Consider the following 18,331-nt stretch of genomic DNA (forward strand, 5'->3'; position numbering starts at 1 on the left):
AGCCACTGTGACACCCCAGCTCAACCAGTGACTACTCTCTCCTTCCCCATTCCCACTAGGCCCCCACTGCACATTCTAGATTGTGACACCTCCAGTCTGCTGACATCAACACACTCATGTAAAACGATGTCACTCACTCTCCTCACTACACGGTGGAGCTATCAGTGCTGGGCTCTAACAGTCCAAATTCCATGTGACCCCTAAGATATTACATTATCCCCACCTCCACAATGACACCCCTTAGTTTCCACTGCCCACAATCCTCTTTGCCTCTTTCCCTGGATGGCTCCCACTGCACATCCTCCAAGCGGACACAGTGGGTCCACTCAGAACTCAATCCAATGTGAGTCTGCTGGGCTCCTAATACACACTTTATCCAATGATACCCTAGATGTCGCACTGCACAAACACATTTGGGAGATGTCCTGGACTTAAACAGCACATGTGGCACTGTAGGGCTTCCACTGCCTATATTCATATGTGATACACAAGGATGGCACACCTCAAGTCATTTGACACTATTAACACTGGACTCTGACATATGAGGACTCCCACCACCCACATTGCACTGGGATATCCCACTCCTCCCAGTGCCCACTGTCAACTCTAAGACCAAAGATTCCAATTGTCCACTCTCTCTGCTTGGACAAAAAATGGTTTCCAGGATAAAACACCATTGTAACACTGTTATTTCCAGATTTCAAGAGCCCCAAGTACCACCAGGGAGCCGAGTCCGATGCAAACACAAAAGAGTCTTTATTCAAACTCGAGCCTGGCCTCCCTGCCTCTACCTACTGAGTGGCAAGATGCAGAGAGCACCACGCTCTGAAAGCGTCGTCCTTTTATAGGGTTTAGGGGTGGGTGGTGGGGTGATGCTTGGACCACTGAGTTGGCTGGTTCTGATTGGTGGGGTGAGGGCCAGGGTCCGGTTACTCTGGGTTATTTTCCTCTGTATTTATAATGGCTGATTTAAGGGTGGGTTGGGTAATTGATACATTTTATACAAGATGGAAGACACAGTATAAAATGGAGTCAGTCCTGCTTTGCCCTTGAAAGAAGACCTACGTGCAGGGAAGGGGTCATGAGACCGTATCTCAAGGCTTGGCCTGGTGTCAGCACTGATAACTCTTCTGGGGCACAGTCCACAGCCTCTCTGGAAGCATGCTACAACATTCTCACTCTTTAATAACACCAGCTGTCACTATGCCAACACTCCACAATTACGCTGTGGGCCTTCTCTGTCCACATTCCCCTGAGTGGCTTATATGCCATTTTCAATCTGATGGATTTTAAATACCCAGTTTCTACTGTCACACCACAGCAGTCATACTACAGAGACACATTGTGACACATATTAACAACAAACAAGAATGATACAAAAGAAACCTCATTGACAAATCCACTGGAGACACTCGGGGACATACTGCCAATGCTCCTCCGTGAGATGCATTCTCTTCAGACTTAAGCATGATGCCCATGGCTGTCAATGCACTCACTCTCCTCTGAAACTTTCAAGTATTCTACTGCCACATTCTGTTGACAATCCCTTGGCTACCACTACCCACATTCCATTTGACATGCTAAGAATCTCAATTCCTTTTACCCACCTGACACCCGATGCTTCCAGATACCCAGATCCCACAGGAACATCAGAGAAGACCAGCTGCCCATTTTCTTCCATCATGCCCCAGGACTTCTATGGAAAAATCTCCACCATGAAACACCAGCATGGCCATTGTTCATGCTCCCCTCTTATATTTCTCTGTCCTCACAGGCCAAATTGCTCTGTGACAACTGAGGTATCCCTATAGAAATACAGCTACTGTGACACCCCAGCACAACCAGTGACTGCTCTCTTCTTTCCCATTCCTACTAGGCCCCCACTGCACATTCTAGATTGTGACACCTCCAGTCTGCTGACATCAACACACATGTAAAACTTGAGATCACTCACTCTCCTCACCACAAGGTGGAGCTGTCAGAGCTCAGACACACATGACTCATTGGTGAGCCCCTTGGCTCCTGCTGCCCACTTCCTACTTCTGTCTGTCTAAGGCCCCTACTTCCAGCACTTTACCGTGACAATTAAGGGTGCTCCCTGTCCACTATCCAACATGGCTGCACAGGGCTTCCACAGCCCACATTCCGATGTAATACTCCATTATTTCCATTGCCCAGAGGCCCCAGTATGCAGTGACACCTTCAGAACCTACACTGGCCTCACTATACGGTGAAACCTGCAGCTTCTTATTGTCCATAATTTCCACTGAAACCCTGAGACTCACACAGCCAATATCCTCTGTGGCATTTTCAGGACTCCCACTGCTTACCCTCTGCTGTTACGCCCATTGGTTCCGAATGTGCAGAATCCTTTCCTGTTGTAAATCATCAGTTGAGGATATTACTTTTATTGCTTTTCAGATACACTTTAAAGGGGCAGGTAGGAGGGATAGCTAGAGAGATAAACATCTATGTGAGAGACACACATCATCTGGTTGTCCAAGGCACATGGCCTGATGGGAGATGGGTGCAAACCACAGCCCAAGTACATGCCCTGGACCTGGAATGGAACCTAGGCTCTTTGGTGCTCAGGCAGACACACTGAACACTCAGCCACAAAACAAAGGCCAGAATCCATATTTGAACCCATGAACCTTATCTTCCAATATTTACTGTGATACTCCCAGTACACCTGCAACACACCACATGTTCACCTGAGGGCTTTCACTGCTCCGTCTCCCAAGTGACACATTGGGTCCCCATGGCCAACATCCCACTATGAGCCTTTACACTATGATATGATCCCCAGATGTCACATGGTACAAACACATCAGGGACATGCTCAGCACTTACACAGCACACATTCCAGTGTGACAATATAGGGCTTCCCCTGCTGATACTTTTATGTGAAAAGAAAGGGTGTCACTTGCCCAAATCAAGTTGTCACTTCAGTGATCAAACTCTTTATGATCCCCTGTGACATGTAAGGATGCCCACTACCCACACTGCACTGGGACATCACACTCCTACCAAAGCCCTCACTTTAATCTCAAACCAAAGCTCCAAATGCCCATCTGCCACAAGGACAACAAATAGTTTCCAGGCACAAAACGTCACTATGATGCATCTCTTCACAGTCACAAGGTTGGGCCCTGTCTGTCCACATTCCCCTTTGACTCAAAGATATTTCACCACCAACACATCACAGTGCTGCCCCAGGAATACATTTCCCACCTTCCACACCGACACACACAGTGCTCCTCCTGCAGACACCATGCTGGACACTGGAGGCCTTCAATTGATCACACTGTCCTGTCACAGCCTGAGTCCCCCATTGTCCTGGCATCAACAGTTTCCTGTGACTTCCTGGAGACCACAATTCCCACAGTCCTGTATGACCTTTTAAGGCCCCAAACTTCACACATTACTGTACAACACTACGTCTTCCATTGTCAATCTGATGAGATTTCAATACCTCCTTCCCACTGTCACACCACAGGTGTCCCACTACACATACAGGTTTGAGACACATTCTGGGTTTATGTTACCAACATTCTACAGTTACACAAAAGAAACCTCACTGAAAAACACATGGACACCCCAGGAGACATACTAACAAAGCTCCACTGTGATTCACAATGGCTCTTCAGACTCACATACACATCATTCCCCATGGCCATCAATGTACGCACTCTGCTCTGATACCTTCAACCATCCAACTGCCCACATTCTATTGAGAATCCCTTGGTGATCACTCCCCACATTCCATTGTGACATGTAGGAATCTCAATTCCATTTATGACCATAACACACGATGCTTCAAATGACCACACCCCACAGTAATAACCAATAGTACTAGATGTCTATTATCATCTGTCTTAGCCCACAACTTTTTTTGACAAATCTCACCTGTAACGCTCCAGAGCGCCCAGTGTCCACACTCCATTCTTATGTTTCATGGCTTTTACAGGGCAGATTGCAATGTGACAACTGAGGTGTCCTTCTAGCCACCCATCCACTGTGACACCTCAAGGCATCCAGTTACCATGGTTTCCTTTACCATTCCCAGTTGGTCCTACTGCACATTTTCCATTCTCACACTTCAAGTCTGATGACAACACACAAATGTAAAACTTGAGAGCACTCGCTCTCCTTACTTGACTGTGAAATGTTCAGAGCTTTCAAGCACATCTTTCATTGGTGAACCTCTCAGCTTCTATTGTCCACTTTCTATTTCAATCTGTCCAGGGCTCTTACATCCAACACTTCACTGTGACAATTCAGGGGGCTCCCTGTCCACAATCCAAGGAGACAGCACAGGGCTTCCACATGCCAATATAACCCTCCAAAATCCCACTGAGAACTTTCCACTGTGTCAATACATGGTTCTCACTACCCACAAGACTGTGACACCTTCAGGTCTACCACTGCCAACACTTCCTTGTCACACTTCATGTCTCCCACTCCTCACAAACTGCTGTGCTTCCCCATGGCTCCCAGTCTCAAGCCTTCTCTCTGGAAAGCACAAGGCTCATGCTAAAAATGCACTGCTGTGACTCCCCAGGTCTCCCCTCGCCCACACTACCCTGTCACCACTGCTGAGCTCTCAAAGGACACAACTGGAAGTGACATCTGAGAGAAGCCACGGACATAATCCTATATGACATTCTAGGGTCTCCAAATAGCAAACATCACAGGGCTAGACAAGGTCTCCTGAGGGCCACACAGTCCCATCCATCTGCTGGATTTACAACACACTACAGTGACAGGACAGGACTCCCTCTGCCCACTCCAATGAGCCACCACTGACCTCAACCCCCTTGGGTACCTGATGGGTACTGGAGGCCACAATATACAGTGACACCTTCAAATCTTACACTGGCTTCACTGTACTGAGAAACCTGTAGTTTCTTGCTGTTCATCTTTTCCAGTGACACACCAAGCCTCACACAGCCAGTGTCCACTGGGAAACATTCAGTACTCTGACTTTATCCTCTGTTGTTGGTACCAATGGTTCCCAAAGTGCAGAATTTTTTCTTGTTATAAATCATCTCCCGATTATATTACTTTTGTTGCCTTTAAGAGACATTGGAAAAGTGGAAGTCAGGAGGGGTAGGAATAACTAGGGAGATACACATCAACTGGATTCCCAAGGTGCATGCCCCAATGGAGGTTGCGGCAATTCCACAACCCAAGTACATGCCTTTGACCTGGATGGAACCCAAGACTTTTTGGTACTCAGGCTGACAGACTAAACCAAGCTTGTCCAACTCAAAGGCTAACACGGGCCAAATAAACAAGGTTGATGTTTATATGGACCACAAAAGAAAAAAGTAAAAGCTTCCATTTTCATAGAAGCATAGGTTTATTTCAATAGAAACATGCTGAATACAAAGGGTTGAAATAAATGAGTAATCATTAACATAAAATAATAGAACATTTTAATAAAATGAATTTTTTTTCTTGAACATTCATTACCAGATACTGAATAACTACACAAATTAATAAGCATAACACAAATAAACCTATTTTTCTTGTTTTCTGAAAGGGAAATATTTCCTGTTGTGCACCCTGAAATATTTCCTGTAGTATAAGACTAATAATGTGGCAATGGGCTGTTAAAATATTCGCTGCTAGTATGTGTAAAAAGCATAAGGAAAATGAATGCAACATGATTATAGTAATAAGTCATTAGTGAACACCGTAGTTCGTTATTAATAATTATGTATAACAGGATATTGTAAAAATTATGTTACAAAATTTTTATTAAAACCATTCTTACATACTCTTATAGTGGCTAGGCCGCAAAAACATTGATTAAGGGCCTTATGCAGCCCATGCACCACGAGATTGACACGCTTGCACTAAACACTCAGCCACAAAACACAAGACCAGAATCCATCCTTGAATCCATGAATTGTAACTCATAATATTTACTGTGACACTCCCAGTATCCCTGAAACTCACTATCTTTTTACCTGAGGGCCATCACTGCTCAGTCTACCATGTGACACATTAGCTACCATGTAGCTCGTGCTATCATGGCCAACATCCCACTGTGAGCCTTTACACTATGATATCCCAGATGTCACATGCACAAACACATCAGGGACACATTCAGCACTTACAAAGCACACATTCCAGTGTGACAAAATAAGGCTCCCATTGCCTATACTCCTATGTGATATGTAGCTCCTGCTCCAATCATGTTGTCATTGCAGTGATCAGACTTTTTACGATCCCCTGTGACATGCAAGCACACCCACTACCCACACTGCACTGGGACATCACACCCCTCCCAAAGCCCTCACTTCAATCTCAAACCAAAGCTTCAAATGCCCACCCTCCACAAGGACAACAAACAGTTTCTAGGCACAGAACGCCACTGCAATGCTCCAGTGATGACAATGCCATCACTCCACAGTCAGAAGGTTGGGCCCTGTCTGTCCACATTCCCCTTTGACACCAAGATACTTCACTGCCAACACATCACCGTGATGCCACAGGGATACATTGCCCGTCTTCCACACTGACACACACAGTGCTCCCGACGCAACACCAGACATGCAAGGTCTTCCACTGATCACACTGCTCTGTTACAGCCTGAGTCCCCACTGGCCTGGCATCAACTGTCTTCCATGAATTCCTGGAGTCTCCAATTCCCATAATCATGTCTGACCTTCTAGAGCTCCAAACTTCACTCATTACTGTACAACACTACTTCTTCCACTGCCAATCTGATGAGATTTCAATACCCTCTCCCCACTGTAACACCACAGGGGTCCCACTACACATACAGGTTTGCGACACATTCTGGGCTTGTGTCTACAGTGACACAAAAGAAACCTCACTGAAAAACACATGGACACCCCAGGGGACATACTGACAAAGCTCCACTGTGACTCACAATGGCTCTTCAGACTCACAGAAACATCATTCCCCATGGCCGTCAATATATTCAATCTGCTCTGATACCTTCAACCATCCACTGCCCACATTCTATTGAGAATCCTTTGGTGACCACTCCCCATATTCCATTGTGACATGTAGGAATATCAATTCCTTTTACCACAATGGCACATGATACTTCTAGATGCCCACACCCCACAGTAACATCTGATAGAACCAACTGCCCTGACCTAGGACTTACCAGTCTTCACTGTAGCACTCCAGGTGCACACTGTCCACACCCTACATATTCTTCTGGGCTCTCGAAGGCCAATTGCTCTGTGACAACTGAGGTATCCCTACAGAAATACATCCACTGTGACACACTAGGGCAAGCAGTGTCAGCAATTGCCTTTGCCCTCCCCACTGGCCCCACTGCACATTCTCCATTGTGACACCACAAGGCTCCTGGGCTCACCACACAAATGGGAAACTCAAGGGCAAGCGCTCTCCTCACCCCACGTGAAAAGTTCAGCCCTCTTGAGCATATTACTTGCTAGTGACCCCATGGCTCCTGCTCCTCCCACTTCAGTAAGTCTAGGGCTCCACTGTGTCCATCCAGGGTGCTCCCTGTCCACTATCCAACATGGCAGCACAGGACTTCTACAGCCCACATTCCAACATAACCCTCCAGCATCCCCACCGCCCAGTGCCACTGTGACAACACATGGCTCTCACTATCCACACACCACGGTTACACCTTCAAATCTACCACTGCCCACACTCATATCACATGTCATGTCACCCACTGCTCACAGACCACTGTGCCACCCCAGGCTCCCACTTCCAAGCTTTCTCTCTGCCCCCAACAGAGCTCCTAGTGTCAACACAGCTCTGTGCCACCCAGGTGCCACCTTGCCCACACTGCTCTTTCACAACTGCAGAGCTCTCAAAGGCCACAACTGTGAGTGCCACCCAGAGGCACCACTGGACACCCTCTCGAGGGCAAAAAAAAGCTACAGCACCTGCTATTCCTAGGTGGTCTCCCATGTATGTATTAGCCAGGCCTGTCCATGCTCAGCAGGCCTGGCTAAGAGGCAATCGGGGTTTTCAGGGTGCTGCGGCCCAGGACACGTGAGGCATCCTCCAGGAGCCCCAAGAGCTATGCCTCTCCTCCAGGCCCCTCAGCCCTTGGTCACCGTGCTGAGCTGGTGTCTCCCTGCCCTTCACCCACTCCCAAAAAAAGATTTCTAGCTGAGCACCCTAGCTCCCGCTGCCCAACTTATGAGCATCCCAGCTGAGGAGGAGGGCACCTCATTGCGTGGTGGGATTCTATGGGTGCCCTTCCCGTCTGAGTGGGACAGAGCCCCTGAGGGCTTGCAGACAGTAAAGGACAGCACTGAACTTGAATCCGGTGCATGCCCTTAGCAGTTTTGGGATTACCTCCCTCCACATCAGCAAATGTTCATTCCGTTATGGTAGCTTTGAGGTGCTGACTCCCTAGAGGAGCTCTGGGACTCCCACCTGGGCACACCGTGGTAAAAGACCATCCCTCTAATGGAGTGGTGCCCTCATAAGCCGGGCAATGCATTTCTGTGTTTGAGGGCGGTGGTTGGGGGTTGGCCCAGCTGGTCTCAGTTACAAGAGTAGGCGGGGAGAGGTGCACTCGCTCCTCCGGGTGCTGGTTGGGGACAGGGGTAGGGTGTTTCACAGAGTGGCAGGAAAGGGGCAAGCATGGTGGCTTCCAACAAGGCAAGACAGTTCCAGAGGAAGGCCCTCGACCCGGGGGTCACAGGTGTGGAGAAACTCCCACCTGAGGAGGTGGAATCTGCTGGGTGGTGCAGAAAAAAATGTGCCCACCTCAACTGGGCATGGTGCAAGGTGAGGGGTGGTACCTGCCATCTATTATGTGTGCTGGGTTCTCTTAGCATCTTGGGGTCTACCTCCCTCCATAGCACCATGGTTCATTCAGTTCCCCCTGTTTAGGGGTTTCAGGTCCCCAGAGGAGAGCTTCAGGCTTCCTTTCGGGTGCAGGGGGTAGGAGACCCCCCTCTAATGGAGGGGTGTCTTTATAAGCCAGGAGACATCTTCCCTGACTGGCGGTGGCCCTCAGAGGGGCGCCCAGCTGTGCTGGCTTCCAAAGTAGCCCGGGGTCCTCTCCACATGGCCAAGGGGCAGAGGGGAGACACAGCTGTTCCCTGAGCAGGGCAGGAGGTTGGGGGCCAGTGGGAATTTCTCAGAATTACAGCAAGGGGGCAGGTATGGTGGCCAGTTGCAGTTAGTTACAGTTCCAGAGGGGTCCTCAAAGAGTGGGGCTGGCTTGGCATAATCCCTCAGAAAAAGAGACACCAGCGCTCTGGATGGGGCCCTAGCATATTAGCTTGTGTGTCTGTGGTGGGAGGGGGAGCATCTGGGGGCAAACAGCTAACAGCACCCTGTGTTCCCAGGCGGTCTCCCTTCCAAGCATGAACCAGGCCTGACCGCTTAACTTCCTAAATCAGAGGAGACAGGGGATAGTCAGGGGGTTTTGGCCCAAGATGCTGGCAGTGGACTCCAGGAGCCCCAAGTGCCCACACCTGTCCTAAAGACTCTGGGTGCTTGGCCCAGGCAGAGCTGGTTACCCCCACCCCTGACCATGCTGGGATCAGATCTCTAGCTGAGCTTTTGGCTGCCCCCAGCCCGAATTATGAGCTTCCAGAGGGTGCAGGAGGGCACCTCCTTGCGGGGTGGAATTCCCTGGGTGGTGCAGTAGGGTTTACCCTCCCCAACCGAACAGGACAGAGCCCTCTAGGGATGGCAGAGGGTGAGTGGCGGCATGAGCCTTTGGCCAGGGGTTTGGGGTTCCTATGTCAGGTTGGGGACTGCCTCCGTCCATAGCATCAGGGGTTCATTCAGTAACTCCTGTCATGGCACCTGGTCTCCACTGAAACGCTGTGGGCTTCTACATGGGTGTGCCTGGGTAAGAGACTATCCTCTAATTGCGGGTTCCCACTGTAAGGTGGTTAACACCTTTTCCTATTTAGGGGCTGAGGTCAGTGGGAAGTCCCCCCTGGGGCCTGATGATCAGAGTAGCCCTGGGGTTCCCTCCACCCTCCAAGGGAGGAGGGAAGAGGATGGGCCAACCACCAAGGTGTGAGGTGGAGGGATTTTCACAGAATGGCAGGAAGAGGGTGAGGAATGGTGGCCTGCTACAGGGTGCCACAGCTCCCAAGGGAAGCTCCAATGGGCTGGGGTGGTGCAGAGAGTAGTAGGAGGCATGAAAAGATTCCTTGGGAACAAGAGACACAGGCACCCTGGATTAGCCACCAGGCATCCTGGCCCTGGCCACCAGGCACCAGGCGTGTAGCTCATGTGCCTACAGGGGTGGGGTCATCTCTTGGGGACAACAGCCTGCAGCGCCTGGGACTCCCAGGCGGTCTCGCACCCAAGCATTAAACCTTCTAGCCATGCTTAGCTTCCAGGTCACATTCCTTCTGGGTATGTGTCCGCAACCAAGGCACATGCCCTTCACTGGACTCGAACCCAGGACCCTTCAGTCTGAAGGCTGATGCTCTATCCACCCAGCCTAACCGGTCTGGGCTATGATGAGTTTATTTGAACCAGACTGTTGGCAATTGCTGGGAAGCAGAGTCTCAAGGAATTAAAATCTCTTCTGTTCAAGGCAGGGAGGAGGCTTTTCGAAATCCTAGATAACAAAGCCTCTAGGCCAGGCCAGGTAGGCCAGGCCAGGCCAGTCCAGGCCAGGGGCCAGGCCAGGCTGGGCCAGGGCAGGGGTGAAGGGTAAGCTTAACTCAACCACATAGGAGTTTAAGAGCAATCTGCCTCTGCATAAATACACAGCACAGCAAAGCCCAAAGTCCACAAGCAAGCATGTCTGTGTTTGACCTATTTTTATAAATCACGGTACAGGAAGAGATGTAAGTGGTTTCAAACAATGTTCTACACTCTTTCCTGATGTTGACCAGCCAGTGGGTTCCATGAGATCCCCTGGTGATAGATGATGGAGATGGGAGAAAGCAAGGGATAGGGAAAGGGGGGGAGAGGAATAATTGGGTAAGATGTAAAATGAGGAGAAACCAAGATGGTGTCATAGGTAAACAACTGGTCTGCCACCTCCCACAACGAGTTCAAAACTACAGCTAAAAGACAAAACATCTATCACCCAAAAACATGGGACAGCTGGCTGAAAGAGAAAGGAGTCCAAGTGCTGAAAAGCTGAGAAGCCTAGGTACGGAGGCATGCGAATCTGGCTGGTGGCAGGCAACTGGGCATGTGGCTTTCTTTCAACCCAAAGGGAAACAAGCTCCTGATCACTTTGAAATCCAGTTTCTGGGGTCATGCAGGGGACCCAGATGCCTTCGGAGAGAAGCTGGTCTATTGTCTATCAAGTCCAAAAGTGAGGGCGACTCTCTTCCAGAGGTGCGAGCAGCAATCATTGTTTACTGTGCTAGGTGGCAGGGACCCATGGACTTGGAAAGGCGGAGACTTGGAAAGGCGGGGACTTGGAAACACAGAAGGGCAGAGAAGGCTGAGGGCAGCCATCGCTGTTTGCCATGCCCCAGACTAGGAAGTCCTGACACCCCACCCCACCCTGAAAACCCGCCTTGAGACCTTCCCAGAGACCCTGCCCCACACATTCTACAGACATGCTCAGGCACCACACAGCTGCTTTTGCGTAGAACTGGCCTGTATTGTGGCAGCTTAACAAAAGAAATTGCAGCTCCAGTAACAAAATCACCGAGTCCCAAGCCAAGAGGACAAAACTGTAGTTCTTGTGGTAGCTCCTGTTGGGTGGCCTCAGACAGTAGCTAAACTGCACCCCATTGGAGATCTGGAAACTAGTGTATCTAGTGGTCAGTGTGAAAGGACACCACATTTCAACTACTCTCATAAGGGACACGTTCAAGAGACAGACTCAGTGAGCACCAAAGCCCTATGGGAACAAGTCCTACCCCATAAACGTGTCTCCGACTCAGGAAAACAACAATTCTTCCATTATAGACACAGTGGGTTCCCACAGCCAACTGGCCGTGAGGTCAATTCCTCTCAGTGACACCAACAACAATCAAGACTTAACTACAACAAGGTTGTACACACAGTCCACAAAGGGGTGCATCATGAGTGTCCACATCAGGCAACTGGGAGGTTGACCCATTGAACCATATAGTACACCCAGGCCCACAAAGGGACCCTACCAACTCAGGGAAACAGAGAGAATGCCACGAAAAGAAAACAGATCTCAAACAAAAGAAATGGAGGAGAACAAAAGACTGGATATAAAGTTCAAAAACACAGTTATAAGGTTTTTTAAGAATTTCCTAGAGAAGGCTGGTAAATTTAACGAGACCTTTGATATGAAAAAGGACCTACTAGAAATTAAACATACACTGACTGAAATAAAAAAAAAAAAGTATTATACAGAAACCCAACAGCAGACTAGAGGAACACAAGAAACAAGTCAAAGATTTGGAATACAAAGAGGCAAAGGACACTCCTCTGGAGAAGCAAGAAAATGAGAGAATCCAGAAACTTGAAGATAGTGTAAGAAGCCTCTGGGAAAACTTCAAGTATACCAACATCAGAATTATGGGGGTGCCAGAAGAAGAGAGAGAGCAGGACACTGAAAACCTATTTAAAGAAATAATGTCAGAAAACTCCTCCCTCCCCCCTTTAAAGAAATAGACTTACAAGTCCAGGAAGTGCAGAGAACCCCAAACAAAAGGAATCCAAAGAGGACCACACCAAGACACATCATAATTAAAATGCCAAGAGCAAAAGACAAAGAGAGAATCTTACAAGCAGCAATAGAAAAACAGTTAGTTATCTACATGGTAGCACCCATATGACCATCTACTGATTTCTCAACAGAAACCATGCAGACCAGAGGGGAGTGGCAAGAAATATTCAAAGGGATGAATAGCGAGAACCTACAACCAAGATTACTCTACCCAGCAAAGTTATCATTCAGAACTGAAGGGCAGATAAAGAGCTTCACAGATAAGAAAAATCTAAAGGAGTACATCACCACCAAACCAGTATTATATGAAATGCTAAAAGGTGTTCTTTAAAAGAGGCAAAAGAAGAAAAAGTAAAGACAAAATTTATGAACAACAAATAGGTATCTATCAACAAGTGAATCTAAAAGTCAAGTGAATTAATAAATCTGAGGAACAGAATAAACTGGTGAATATTATAGAATCAGGGACATAGAATGGAAGGGGATTGATAATTCTCAGAAGGAAAAGGGTGTCTGTGTTGGGGGTACGGGAAGAGACTGGACAAAACTCATATAGCTATGGATGAGGACAGCAGGGGAGGAGAGAGGTAAGTGCAGAGGATGGGGTGGGGATTGGATGGAGGTGAGCTATCAGGGGGGAGGAGAAACAATTGTAATAATCTGAACAATAAAGATTTGTTAAAATTTAAAAAATAATAATAATAAATAAAATAAAATGGAAATGGTGTGTTTTCTAGAAGAGTTACTAATCATAGTAGTGGCCCAGTGCACAAAATGTGTGCACAGTAAAAGGGAATTAGAGAAAATATTTTAATATTGCTATTTGCCCTTTCTCTATGATAGAAGTGTCAGAGATGAAAGAAAATTAGTAAAATTTATATGAAAATATCCCTCCTGTCAAAGTCTTGGGCATGCCACGGGACTAAGTCAAGTTGCCACCCCACCCACATGCACCTTGAAATCAAGGGAAACCTAGACACAGCCAGCCTCACCCCCCATAAAGCCCTGCAGGGCAGGAGGTACAGCCTCAAGTCCCCCCTGCTAGTGCCAGGTGGGGGAGGGGGCAACAGCCTCAGGTCCCCCATCAAGCCCCACAGGCGGGGGGTGGGGGAAATGTATGGCCTCAGGTCCCCCGGTGCAGCCTCAGGTTCCCCAGACCTGGCACAGGGTGTGAGGGCGTGAGGGCGTGAGGGCATGATGACCATTTGCCTATTAGCTCTTTATTGTATAGGATTGTTTACATTTGGTCGGTTACTAAAGATGTTGCCTGGTGCACATTTTCATAGTTTTTTTTTAAGTAATTGTTTTTGCTATGTAATTGACAGACTCCTCAAATATATTTGTCATGCTAGTTTTTCCCATGTAATTTTTATATAAAAAAGTAAATATAGAATTCAGTGGCCATATAAAATTCAGTGGCATAGAAGATTTTTAGAATTCTGTGGAAGAGAGGACTTCAGAAATCCTATGGAATACGGAATATCCATAATTCTGTGGAAGAGTGGACTTTTAGAATTCTAGAATTCTGACAGAGGACTTCTAGAATTCTGTGGATGAGAGGTCTTATAGAATTTTGTGGAATAGAGGATTTAGAATTCTGTGGAAGAAAGGATTTATAGAATTCTGTGGAAGAATTTCTATCATTCTGTGTAATAGACGATTTATAGAATTCTGTGGAAGATAGGATTTCTAGAATTCTGTGGAAGAGTTGACTTGAAGAATTCTGTAGAAAAGGGGATTTCTAGAATTTGGAGGAAAGGAGGACTTCTACAATTTTGTGGAATAGGGAATTTCTAGAAATCAGAGGAAAGGAGGACATCTACAATTCTGTGGAATAAGGATTTTCTAGAAATATGAAGAGAGGACTTCTAGAATTTTGTGGAAGAGAGGATTTCTAGAATTTTGTGGAAGAGAGGCCATATAGAATTCAGTGGAATAAAGGATTTTTAGAGTTCTGTGGAAAACAGGACTTCATGAATCCTGTGGAATATGAAAAATCCAGAATTCTGTGGAAGAGAGGAATTCTAGAATTCTGTGGAATAGGGGATTTCTATCATTCTGTGGAATAGATGATTTATTGAATTCTGTGGAAGAGTTGACTTCTAGAATTCTGTAGAATAGGGGATTTCTAGGATTCGGAGAAATGAAGGACTTCTACAATTCTGTGGAATAGGGATTTTCTAGAAATCTGAAGAGTGGACTTCTAGAATTCTGTGGAAGAGAGGATTTCTAGAATTTTGTGAAAGAGAGGCCATATAGAATTCAGCGGAATAGAGGATTTTTAGAATTCTGTGGAAGAGAGGACTTCAGGAATCCTGTGGAATACGGAACATCCAGAATTCTGTGGAAGAGTGGACTTCTAGAATTCTGTGGAAGAGATGATTTCTAGAATTGGAGGAAGGGAGGATTTCTACAACTCTGTGAAATATGGTATTTCTAGAAATGAGGAAGAGAGGACTTATAGAAATATGTAGAATAGAGTAGTTCTAGAATTCTGTGGAATAGGAGATTTATGGAATTCTGAGGAAGAGAGGATATCTTGATTCTGTAGAATAGGGGATTTCTCAAATTGGGAGGAAGGGAGGACTTCTAGAATTATGAGGAATAGGGGATTTCTTGAATTTGGAGTAAGGGAGGACAGCTAGAATTCTGTGGAATAGGGGATTTGTAGAATTCTCTGGAAGTGATTACTTATAGAATTCAGTGGATGATAGGCTTTCTAGAATTCTGTGGAATATGGTATTTCTATAAATCTGAGAAAGTGAGGACTTACAGAATTCTGTGGAATAGAGGCTTTCTAGAATTCTGTGGAATGGGGGATTTCTAGAATTTTGTGAAAAAGAGAATTAATAAATTTCTGTGGAATAGGGGATTTCTAGAATTCTGTGGAATAGATTTCTAGAATTCTGAGGGAGGATGTATAGAAATCTGTGGAAGAGAGGATTTCTAGAATTCTGTGGAATAGAAGCTTTCTAGAATTCTTTAGAATAGAGTATTTACAAAATTCTGTGGAATAGAGCATTTCTATAATTCTGTGGAGTACGAGATTTCTACTATTCAGTGAAATAGATTACTTGTAGAATTCTGTAGCAGAGATAATTTCTAGAATTCTGTGGAATAGGAGATTTCTAGAAATCTGAGGGAGAAAGGACTTCTAGAATTCGGTGGAAGAGAAGATTTTTAGAATTCTGTGGAAGAAAGGATTTATAGAATTCTGTGGAAGAGAGGATTTATAGAATGCTATGGAAGAGTTGACTTCTAGAATATTGTAGAATAGGTTATTTCTAGAATTCAGAAGAAAGGAGGACTTCTTCAATTCTGTGGAATAGGGATTTTCTAGAATTCTGAAGAGAGGACTTCTAGAATTCTGTGGAAGAGAGGCCATATAGAATTAAGCCAAATAGAGGATTTTTAGAATTCTGTGGAAGAGAGGACTTCAGGAATCCTGTGGAATATGGAACATCGAGAATTCTGAGGTAGAGTGGACTTCTAGAATTCTGTGGAATAAGGGATTTCTATCATTCTGTAGAATAGATGATTTATAGAATTCTGTGGAAGAGAGGATTTCTATAATTCTGTTGAAGAGTTGACTTCTAGAATTCTGTAGAATAAGGGAATTCTAGAATTCAGAAAAAAAGGAGGACTTCTACAATTCTGTGGAAAAGGGATTTTCTAGAATTCTGAAGAGAGACTTCTGGAATTCTGAGGAAGAGAGGATTTCTATAATTTTTAGAATTCTTTGTAGTAGGGAATTTCTAGAACACTATGGAATAGGTGATTTCTTTAATACGGAGAGAAGGAGGACTCTACAATTCTGTGGAATAAGGAATTTCTAGAATTCCAAGGAAAGGAGGATGTCTACAATTCTGTGGAATAGGGATTTTTCTAGAAATATTAAGAGAGAGCTTCTAGAATTCTGTGGAAGACAGGTGTCTCCCTGGGAACTGGTCTAGGGTGTCTCCATACCAACTGGTCTGGGGTGTCTCCATGGAAACTAGTATGGGGTTTCTCTATGGGAACTAGTCTGGGGTGTCTCCATGAGTACTGGTCTGGGGTGTCTCCATGGTAACTGGTATGGGGGTGTCTCCATGGCAACTGGAGAGGGATGTTTTTATGGGAGCTGGCCTGATGTATCACTATGAGAACTGGATAGGGGTGTCTCCATGGCAACTGGACTGGGGTGTCTCCATGGCAACTGGTCTGGGGTGTCTCCATGATAACTGCTATGGGGTGTATCCATGTGAACTTGTCTGGGGTGTCTCCATGAGTTTTGGTCTGGAGTGTCTCCATGGGAGCTTGACTGTGTTGTCTCCATGGGTACTGGTCTGGGGTGTCTCCCTGGGAACTGGTTGGGGTGTCTCCATGGCAACTGGTCTGGGGTGTCTCCGTGAGTACCGGTTTGGGATGTCTCCATTCGAACTGGTCTGGGGTGTATCCATGGCAACTGGTCTTGGAGTGTCTCCCTGGGCACTGGAATACAGTGTCTCCCTAGGTACTTGTCTGGGTTGTCTCCATGAGTACTGGTCTGGGGTGTCTCCATGGCAGGTGGACAGGGGTGTCTCCATGGGAGGTAGACAACGGTGTTTCCATGGGAACTGGACAGGAGTGCCTCCATAGAAACTAGTATGAGCTGTCTCCAAGGCAACTGGACAGAGGTGTTTCCATGGGAGTTAGACTGGGGTGACTCTATGGTAACTTGTCTGGGGTGTCTCCATGAGAACTGGTATAGGGTGTATCCATGGGAACTGATTTGGGGTGTCTCCATGAGTACTAGTCTGGGGTGTCTCAATGGGAACTGGTCTGAGGGTGTCTCTATGAAAGCTGGACGGGGTGTCTCAATAGAAACTTGTCTGGGGGTGTCTCCAAGGGAATTGGACTGGGGTTTCTCTGTGAAAACTGGTCTGAGGTTTCTCCATGACAACTGGACCAGGGTGTCTCCATGGGAGCTTGACTGTGTTGTCTCCATGGGTACTGGTCTGGGGTGTCTCCATGGGAACTTGTCTGGGGTGTCTCCATGAGTACTTGACTGGGGTGTCTCCCTGGGAACCAGTATGGGGTGTATCCGCGGCAACTAGACAGCAGTATCTCCATGGCAGCTAGATTGGTGTGTCTCTATTGAAACTGGTCTGGGGTGTCTGCATGGCAACAGGTCTGGGGGTGTTTATATGGCAACTGGTATGCGGTGTGTCCATGGGAACTTGTCTGGGGGGCGGTCTCCATGAATAATGGTCTGTGGTGTCTCCATGGACCTGGAAAGGTGTGTCTCCATGGGAGCTGGACTGGGGTGCCTCCATGAGAACTGTTCTGGGGTGTCTCAATGGAAACTGGACGGGGGCGTCTCCATGGGAGGTAGACTAGTGTGTCTCTTTGGGAACTTCTCTGGGGTATCTCCATGGCGAGTTTCTGTAGGGGAACTGGCCAGGAGTGTCTCCATGGGACCTGGCCTGGGGTGACTCCATGGGAACTGGTCTGGGGTGTCTCCATGGCAACTGGTCTGGGGTTTTTCCATGGAAACTTGTCTGGGGTGTCTCAATGAGTACTCAACTGGCATGTCTCCATGAGAACTGTTCAAGATGTCTCTATGTCAGCTGGACTGGGGTGACTCCATGGGAACTGGTATGGGGTGTCTCCATGGCAACTGGACTGGGGTTTCCCCATGGAAACTTGTCTGGCGTGTCTCCATGAGTACTAGTCTGGGGTTTCTCA

The sequence above is a fragment of the Pipistrellus kuhlii genome, unplaced genomic scaffold (assembly GCF_014108245.1).
Source record: "Pipistrellus kuhlii isolate mPipKuh1 unplaced genomic scaffold, mPipKuh1.p scaffold_m20_p_83, whole genome shotgun sequence".
Taxonomy (NCBI): domain Eukaryota; kingdom Metazoa; phylum Chordata; class Mammalia; order Chiroptera; family Vespertilionidae; genus Pipistrellus; species Pipistrellus kuhlii.